Source organism: Formica exsecta, unplaced genomic scaffold (assembly GCF_003651465.1).
Source record: "Formica exsecta isolate Colony F162 unplaced genomic scaffold, ASM365146v1 scaffold138, whole genome shotgun sequence".
NCBI classification, from domain to species: Eukaryota; Metazoa; Arthropoda; class Insecta; order Hymenoptera; family Formicidae; genus Formica; species Formica exsecta.
The window spans coordinates 1,734,135-1,743,167 of NW_021848711.1; the positions used below are offsets into that span (position 1 = coordinate 1,734,135).

At 38.1% G+C, this 9,033-nt stretch overlaps 1 protein-coding gene across 5 annotated transcripts in view; it reads left to right on the plus strand.

The window, feature by feature from the left end:
* LOC115245961 (muscle calcium channel subunit alpha-1) overlaps positions 1-9,033 on the plus strand; it is a 63,516-nt gene that overhangs the window by 86 nt on the left and 54,397 nt on the right. For all 5 annotated transcript variants that reach the window (XR_003885625.1, XM_029824491.1, XM_029824493.1 and 2 more), the window contains exon 1: positions 1-480. This exon is cut by the window's left edge. The gene's annotated coding sequence lies outside the window, so the exon portion shown is untranslated. The remainder of the gene's footprint in view (positions 481-9,033) is intronic.

A 9,033-nucleotide genomic window follows, 5' to 3' on the forward strand; every position in this document is an offset into this window, starting at 1 on the left:
GTCGTGCCTGGTGGTTGGTGGTGGTGATCCCGTAGTATTGTGGGTTGCCCTCTCGTGCCGTGTGTGTCCAGGGAAGAAGAAGCGGGGGCGGCAGCGATATAGCGTCCCACGAGGGCGGAGGTATCGCGAGGGGGTGATATACGCGTACGTGCGCATCGTGTGTCGGGGCGGCGGGAAGGCGCTCCTCGCCGAAGAAAAGGGTGCGTTGCGCCCTGCGTAAACCTCGGGAGTGGAGCCGGGCCGAGGCCGGCGCGACCGGGAGGCGGAAGAGGCAGAGGACGACGACGAGGAGGCGGAGGACGAGGAGGAGGAGGAAGGAAAGGGCGACTCTCGCACACGGCAGCGGTAGTGAGCGGATCTCGAGCGAGGCCGCGCGCGAGTGCGTGAACGCGCGGATATGACGAGCGGATACGCCCGGCGGCTCACGTGATACGCAACGCAATCCGCTGTTGTGCTCCGCCGTCGAGGAAGAGATATGTGGTAAGTGTGCTTTCCCTCCTCTCCACCTCCCCACCCCCCAATCTTTCCCGAGTGGAGTGATCGACGATAAGGCCGACGTTTCGGATCCTCTCCGGGACTTTTTGTGGCGCCAAAAATTGTCGGATATCGATTTCGGGTCGTTTTATCGCTAAAGATCGCTGAATATTGTTTTTAGATCCGTCCGAGGAAATTCGCTAACGGATATATATATCTAGTGTTGAAAAGGAAGATCTTTCTAGAATAGTGAACGTGCTCGACGGGTTTGTAAGGAAATCCAAAATGAATTTAAAAATCAGTGTGTCACGTTATCGATATGTTTCTGCGATCTTTTTCATTGGTGAAGAGATACGTTGGTGTTCCGTCTTTTGGTGATATTTAGAGATCGATAAGGGTCCTCATCGATCACATCCGCTCGATTCTTAAATCGTCCAGAGAGAATCTGTGAGATTATATAAGACGACTATATCCCGTCATCGCGTCTAATATTCTGCGAGGTCGTTTAACTTGGCGGATCTTTACATAAAATAGGTCGGTGATCCTCGAATTTCAACGTCGATTCTATTTTAACAAATATCGTTTCACGTCAAATAATTATCGGACCGTATTGAATAGCAATATAAGATTAAATCACAACAAATTAAAACACAATGTGTAAGCAAAAAGATAAAATCATTAAAAAATGATAGTCTAAATATAATATTTTTTCACTGTTGCATCTCAAATCTATATCAGTTATTCGTATATGAAGCAAAGATGATTATATAGATATAAATTGAAAATAATATACAAAGGATAGACAACAATACGAAAATCGTGGTACATCGATTATACGAGCCGATCATTAATCGGTCGACAGATTATTAGCGAAGACAGTCTAAAGTGAAAAACGAGTTCAGGACTATAGATCCGCTTCGCAGGCAACAAATGTTTTAAACGAAGGCGCATACAGCCATTTAATAAACAGTGTGGTAAAAAAAAAGCAGCCTAAAAGTTCCGACCCCGTTTCGAAGTTTCGCGCGCCAGTTTTATGGTAGACGTTTACAGTCGATCAGTACACCGCAAAATTTATACCGAGAAATACGCTTTTTAACAGGATTCTCTCGAGCTGCGCGTCCGCTGGCGCCAGCGAGACGATCGCTGTCCTCGTTGCGGGTTCGATTAATTCAAGTAAAAGTCTTAATCAATCGTAGAATGAAAATTTTTCGATGACGAAACGATATTGACACCAATTATATTCATTTCCTAGTTCATTGTGCTATTTTTCGATGCTCTCATTGTTATGGATTTTCGATTATCACATGCGTGAAACACACACACACACACACACACAAATCCGTGAAAATTAAAAAGAAATATATTCTAATTGAGAGACGGTGTCGTTAGATTATCCAGACAGGTTGTTGAATAAAAGAACCCAAATCATATCAAGATCGAGAAATAAGGTTTTTCTCTAATTTTCTTTAATTTTTTCTGGAAAAAAGAAAATGATATAATATTCAAAATGATAAGGATAATTTACGGCGTAGAAACTTTTATTAAAAAATCAACTACATTAAATTATATCAGAGAAAAAATGTAAAAAAATATAAATATATTATAGATGTCAAATATAAATATATATGTTATATTACATAATTTATGCGAAGATAATTGTGTGTGTTCAATTCAATAGTAACATAGAATGTCCAATTATTATTACGTAAACTTTTTGGAGTAACAAAGTACTTTCAAAGCGCGAAAGATTCGCCGTTTCGAACTTTAAACATCGATGCCGATTACGGAAAAGTCAAAATATCTTCAACTTTAAATGATTCATACTGGCGCACACTACCTTTTATACAAAAGTCATCTGCATTTATAGCCGTCGTGTTAAGCCGCACTGGATAATAAAGTAATCGTGGTACATCGATTATACGAGCCGATCATTAATCGGTCGACAGATTATTAGCGAAGACAGTCTAAAGTGAAAAACGAGTTCAGGACTATAGATCCGCTTCGCAGGCAACAAATGTTTTAAACGAAGGCGCATACAGCCATTTAATAAACAGTGTGGTAAAAAAAAAGCAGCCTAAAAGTTCCGACCCCGTTTCGAAGTTTCGCGCGCCAGTTTTATGGTAGACGTTTACAGTCGATCAGTACACCGCAAAATTTATACCGAGAAATACGCTTTTTAACAGGATTCTCTCGAGCTGCGCGTCCGCTGGCGCCAGCGAGACGATCGCTGTCCTCGTTGCGGGTTCGATTAATTCAAGTAAAAGTCTTAATCAATCGTAGAATGAAAATTTTTCGATGACGAAACGATATTGACACCAATTATATTCATTTCCTAGTTCATTGTGCTATTTTTCGATGCTCTCATTGTTATGGATTTTCGATTATCACATGCGTGAAACACACACACACACACACACACAAATCCGTGAAAATTAAAAAGAAATATATTCTAATTGAGAGACGGTGTCGTTAGATTATCCAGACAGGTTGTTGAATAAAAGAACCCAAATCATATCAAGATCGAGAAATAAGGTTTTTCTCTAATTTTCTTTAATTTTTTCTGGAAAAAAGAAAATGATATAATATTCAAAATGATAAGGATAATTTACGGCGTAGAAACTTTTATTAAAAAATCAACTACATTAAATTATATCAGAGAAAAAATGTAAAAAAATATAAATATATTATAGATGTCAAATATAAATATATATGTTATATTACATAATTTATGCGAAGATAATTGTGTGTGTTCAATTCAATAGTAACATAGAATGTCCAATTATTATTACGTAAACTTTTTGGAGTAACAAAGTACTTTCAAAGCGCGAAAGATTCGCCGTTTCGAACTTTAAACATCGATGCCGATTACGGAAAAGTCAAAATATCTTCAACTTTAAATGATTCATACTGGCGCACACTACCTTTTATACAAAAGTCATCTGCATTTATAGCCGTCGTGTTAAGCCGCACTGGATAATAAAGTAAGATCAGATATAATAAAGCTGTCTGCGTCGAGACAATTTCAAAGAAACTCAACGACGTTGTTGTTACGCCGTTTAACGCGACTATTAAAAGGAATAAAATCTTTTTTCTATCATTGAAAAAAGAACGACTCGCGAGCGCATTCGTCGAGTCGAGTGACCTTGCGCATTTAATCTCCCGGCGGAGAGATACACCGGACTGGATTAATAAATTTCATTAAATCGATCGGCGTCTTCGCGAGGATGTGGTTTCGAAACAAATTGACGAATTTCATTACGCTATCTCTCCATCAAATGCGATAATTCAACCTTACAGATATGCGGAGGGTCTGACGGAATCCCGTCTCTTTTTACTCAATCCTTCAGTAGTGATCGATGACGGTAGACAGACCCGTATCTCATAAATACGGGATACGGGATACCTCAAACTGTATTGCACTCCTCGCGTATCTTGAAGTAAGGTAGAAATCTCTTAAAAATCTCATATGCAATGATGAATCGATAATAGTGCTGTTTTTAGCTTTTTTTGATTGTCACATAATATTGATGCATATCAAATTAATATACGCGTGACGCTTGACAAGATACTAAATTTCTAAATAAATATTTCTCCCCGTAAAACACATATATATGTATAAAAATCTACGCACAGATAATATTTCAATAAATTTTTTTAAAAATAACACTAAGATAATATAAATATTAAACGAAAAATCTAATAATTAAATAATTAATTAAAAAAATCTATGCATAAATATATTCCTGCGTAAAAAATATTTAAAATATTTACTGCGTCAAATATTTCTGATTTTTATTTTTTAAATTCTGAAAAAATATTGAAAAATATTTTATTACTATTTCTTTTGATGGAAAAATCAGTATTAATATTCATAAATTAATTAATATTCGATTCTCCTTCTGTTTTTTTGAATTAATGTGTAGAAAGAAAATGAAGCGTCCCTTTGCGCCAATTCGCGATGAGCTGGCCGATGATGGTAGCGCTTATTTTGCGCTCTAATGACAGATACATTTACTCGGCTCGCGTTATGCGCCGTCGACACGTGTCGCGGAGAGAGAGGTACGCGCGCTATCAATATGCGGTTTGTTCGAACTACTACTACTATGTCCGATGCCAACAGAGCTTCTTTACATACTCGACGAGCATCGCGCGATACATTTTATGTGCCGGCACACACAAACTGCGTTTTGATTCATCGACTAAACTCCGTGCTGCCAGTATAGTTGCATCCGTTTTCCGATTAGCAATGCGGCGAAACGGACACGAGAGAAAACTCGGTCGCCTTCCCTCTTTCTCTCTCTCTCTCTCTATCCCTTTCTCTATCTCTCTCGTGGAAATGAGTTCGCATAATCACTAAGTTACAAAAACAGCGACGAAGTTTAGCTACGAATTTCTTGGCACGTAGGCCCCGCAGCTTTGGACGTCGGATAGCCAAGTTAAAACTCAATTTAACGAATTTCAAGTGAATCTTAAAATCTCTCGATCAATTTTAAGTAAATTAAGAATATATTTTGGAAGAATGAGAGCATTCGGAAGAAGAAGCTATGCGGATCTAATGATGCCGAAGAGATTACTTAAAGAGAAGGCTCTTTCGCTCAGCGAAAATAGATTGCTTTTAAAGCTCTGTTTCTTTCAGCTACTTAATGCAGATCTTACCGAGCTATTCGTGTGTACGTATTATGTATACACATCTACAGATCTACCTAATAATTATGAGTCAAAATATGTCGATAGTCTAGTAACTAGATACGCGCCTGTTCAGTTGCGATCGTTAGGTAAATTTAGCTTCGAGGTCAATCAACTGAGCTGTGAATTTGTGGATCCAGATTGGATCCGCCATGTCAACCGCATCCTTTCGCTAATTTAATCAAGGATCTTTTCATCGTCCGATTTTTTTTTTGTATTTCGTAACTTGTTGTCTCTCTTCGCGATAAAAATTATATTAATACGTAAAAACATGACGCGTGTCGCTAAATTTCGATTAAATTGGAGAAGAACAGATTCGTGTATCATAATAATCGCCATAAGAATCGTATTACAAATTATAATTTTTTTATAGTTAATGCAATAAGATTTACTATGTTGCGAACATGATTGCACGTTACAACAAGCTTCGCTACTTCATCGACTGATTATAATAAATTATCAACGCGTCTTGTGTCTCGCATATAAAAACGTTGCATATGAAATCCTCGGTGTCGTATTCGCGGGACGAGACGAGATCTGTTGACCTCGGGAATCGCATACGGCGCCAACAAAGTGCGCACGTTATGCATGTAGATCGCATCGCGTTCTCGCATGCATAACATTGTTACGGCAACGAAATCATTTCCGCGATTTTTATGTCTCGCTCTCTGTATCAGGCAGAGAGTATCTTCTACGTTTCGAAACGAGATCACACGCCGCGCGTATAAATTCGCGATAGAGCGAAAAATGCCGATTGAGAAACTTGCGAAGATTGATCTGTTGTTTAATATTAATAACATGGAAAATCATCGGCATATTTTAAGAGGTGTAACGCAAAAAGAATTCATTTTTCGTCGCGCGAAAAATGCAGATCTTTCCGCTTGCGCGAGAACTAGTTGTGTAAATACGTTGCGCGACACGCGGCCGAGTTGGGAGGAGCTCCCTTTTTTGAATAATGGAAATTTATCGTCGTGGCTGACAACAGAAATCGGTGAAAAAAATGCCGACACATATAACGTTCTCGTAATAAAAAGGCGCGATATTTTCATACGGCGGTCCTATGTAACTTGGACACGCGACGATAGAATTTTTACGATCCTGTTCCTCGACACATTAATTACGGCCGGCATGACGACGCAATAATACGTAAAATAATTAAAACATAATTAAAAAATATCCAGTTAGTTTTATTAGAAATAAAAAATCGTGTGCATAATATAAACTATCGCATAAACTAAATTATATTATAAATAAATATATAATAAATAATAAATTAGAAATAATCTGTTTACTTGAAATAACGATGTACAAATTCAACATCCATCTCGTTATCAATTAATGGTTCATAAATTGTTACGGTTATAATTCAAGCTATAATCACATCTCATGCATCATTTAATTTTTATTTTTACGGAATTGCGAGAGAAAGAGAGAGAGAGAGAAAGAGAGAGAGAGTGAGAGAAGAAAAGAGGAGAGGAATAAAATTGGTTTCGTTACGTTTCTGCTGAGTTGAAACGAGAAGTCGTTATATTAGATTTTAATTGAATTAAATTATATGGTAAGAAAATGGCGCAGGAGATTAATGATGGGATTTGCATCGATCCGATCCGAGATGCGCAGATTGTACCTAAAAGAATTGTTCCCTTATCGCGGCGGTAACCCCGATATCGCGCACGTTAAGCTCGATCTCCGCGTGATTTAAGAGGGAGGAATCACAGTTATATAACTATGAGGGATCTTTTTTATGATAGCTCGTTCTAATTACACGATTAAGCGCCGTCGGTATTTCTTAACTCCGTGCGTCCGGCACGAGCGATGTCTCGGAAAATATGATATAATCTGTACGGAGATGCAACGTTTAACATAATCCCTCGAGACTGATCCGCGATATTACCGACCCCTTTAAGTCGTTACCGTACAAACAACGGCTAGAAGTCCGGGAAATTCCGCGCAGCAATTAAATTTATAATACAGAGATTATAAATTTCCGTTTTCTCTTCTTAGCTGATGCGCCTTGTCAAGCCATTCATCTTTATTTTACCATCGCGCTACAAACTTGGGAACGAAATATATAGATCTGTTGCACAAAATTTGTGATCAATATTTCAAATACACACACATACACGGCATTCTAAAATAACTAATTTCAATTTTGATGAAAATTTACTTTTATTGAATTTTGTCTTTTTTCCATTATCTTTTTTAATATCCTCTCTCCCTCACTTTTTACACAGAATTTTAATACAAGATAACGCTTCTTGTAAATTTTGCCGAGAGTAAATTGCCTTTAAATTCTTGCGAACACATCAACAATTACAATTTAAAGATTAAAAATTCCAGTATTTAATTTAACGAATTTATAATAAAAATTGAATTTACGCGAATTTATAAGAGATATCCCGCTATTTTTAATGCCACTTTCTGTCATCAAGCGAGTCTGATTTTCGATGCAGCCGATTTTCGATGTAGACAAAGATCGAAGTCTCGCATTTACAGACGCTGCTTGTCTTTCACCTGCGGCTGCCTGCCGCGATCGGCTAATCAAATAGGAAATAGTATTTCCTTTTCTCTGTCAGCACGATCTCTTCTTTTCTCTCTCTCTCTTTCTCTGCTGCCTCGGGATCGTCGGTATTTTCACCTCGGAAATATCGATCGAATTTGGCGGAAGGAAGCTCTCACGGCATTAAAGAAGCGGCTCTATTCCGGAGAATCGTCGGTTGGCGATGATGGAATACGAAAGAAGAATATATAGTGACTAATTTTGCGGGAAGTGTCAAAAAATGGAGAGGAATCTCAGCATTTAAATTCGTCTACAATCTTAAACACTGCATTGTTTATATGTATAATATCAATTATATAATTTTTATTTTCGCGTTTTATTAACAGAGCGCTTAACAAGAGAAAGAGAGATAGAAGGAGAAATGCTAGAAAGTTATATATTAATTATTAATATTTCTCGCATAATGATAAATCAAACATAAAAAAACTGAGTTTAATTCTAAGCAATTTAAAGGATCGTTTTTAAATTGCGCGGAACTTGAAACAGCCGAAGAAAATTTTATTACAAAAGACGTAAAGGTCCCCCTTGAATTGACAAAAGACATCGTGGGTTACAGTCGGAGAAAACCTCATTACGTTAAATGCGTAAAGACTACCGTGCGTCAATTTGCAAAGAAAACGCTATTTTTCCAACGACGAGAAATAGGTAGCTGCACTGTGTCTAAAAAGAAATGTCAGGAGTTCTTACACGCATTCGGTGATGAGATCTCTCTCTTGACCTTTTTTCCTTTGAAGTGACCTTTTCTGCGTAACTTGTAAGTTATCTTTACAGATTGCTTCGAGTGTATATAGAAGCCACATTCTCGTGTTTGGAAACAATATGACGAAACTTCGTTTCTTAACACTGGAGGACGTACAACGCGCGAAGTAGGTCGATGCTTCAAAGGGTTGACAACCGTTGTCAGGGCCGTGACTGCAAAGAAGCTACCGTTCTTTGCATTCTTTCGAATCTACTCTCACTCTCTATATATACTACAGTTTCTCTTTAGTATCGAAACTGATATAAATTAATAATCGCTCGTGTAAAATATAAGTCGCGAAAGAATAATTTAATCATAGTAGCAGAAAAAAGGAAACTTGAAATGAAATGAAACTAACTGCATCGACAGTTTTAGTTAGACTTGGCTGACTCGGCGATGAATAAATGGGAATGTGGATAATGGGAAAATCAGACAGAACCGACGATTCGGATGGTCGATAGCGAGGAGATAGGCTCTCCAGGCAAGTCCGCGAGCTATTCCGATAATGCGCGTCGTCTGTGAACTTTCGGGAGTCCCGCTCGAGGTGGCAATGGAAAGATCGATTGTCTTGAGG